The following is a 1,050-nucleotide window of genomic DNA, read 5'->3' as shown; positions in this document are numbered from 1 at the left end:
GCAGGAATGATGCACAGTCCAATGGAGGAAGGCCACCCTGGGGTTCAGTTCTCTCATTCAGTCTTAACTTCTGTGTCCAAAGGGGTCTGGTATGTTCTTGCTGGTATAAGCAAGAGTCATGAGTCATCCTTCATCCACATTACCACACACTGTGTCCTTGACACATCATGGGTAGTAAAGACACATGGGTGACTAAGACTTGGCTCTTGAGCAAGAAGAGAACTCACCGTCTAGTGTGGGAAACACACATGAAAACAGCTGCAGTAAAACAACTCTGCTGCTACAACAGAAACCTGTCCAGGGGCCCCAAAGGCATAAAGAAGAGTAGGTTCAAAACTTGGGTCTTGGAGGAAAGATGTACAGGGGCAAGAGTACTCTAGTTGCTGGTTGCTAAGGGCTTGGATACTGAGTATAGATTGGAATTCCAGCACTTCTGAGCTATTCCCATCACCAGACTTTGACAAGTCTCTTTTCCCCAGGCTTTAGCATTCTTGTCAGTAAAAATGGGAAGATGATCAATAAATTATAACGCACAATAAGGAGAGCAGAATAGGTTTCATGCAGACTCCTTTGTAGGCATGGAAGCCAGGTTCAAAGATAGGGAATAGTATTCCTGCAAAAGACAATAGCATGGGCCAAGATTTTGAGGCTGCCGAGAGCTGGGCCAGTGTGGAGAGGAGGAGAGTGGCGGGCGTGAAACAGAGGCGGGTGCAGAGGGGGAGGTAGGAAACCTGAGCTCTTCTCCAGTTCCAGGACTGTCATTCACTAGAATCTCTTTCAGCCCGTCTTGAAACCAGCATTTGACCCTGTGGTTTTAGGTCGAACGGTTTATGTAATCGAGTTAATAACGGCACCCCGGCAGTCAAAAGTACCGTTGCATTTTTGTTTTTTTTGCAGTACTCCTCATAAAGCTAATATATTTAAATTGCTGTGAAGTAGACAACTGAGTGTCCCGTCATCTCTTTACAATAAGGGTTCAGAGTCCTTTAGCAACTGGAGCGGAGACAGAAAAAAAAATTCCTTAAAATGTGGCCTCACACAGACAACACT

The sequence above is a fragment of the Lipotes vexillifer genome, unplaced genomic scaffold (genome assembly GCF_000442215.2).
Source record: "Lipotes vexillifer unplaced genomic scaffold, Lipotes_vexillifer_v1.1 scaffold182, whole genome shotgun sequence".
NCBI classification, from domain to species: Eukaryota; Metazoa; Chordata; class Mammalia; order Artiodactyla; family Lipotidae; genus Lipotes; species Lipotes vexillifer.
The sequence above is the reverse complement of the archived record's forward strand: the minus strand, read 5'-3'. Positions refer to the sequence as shown.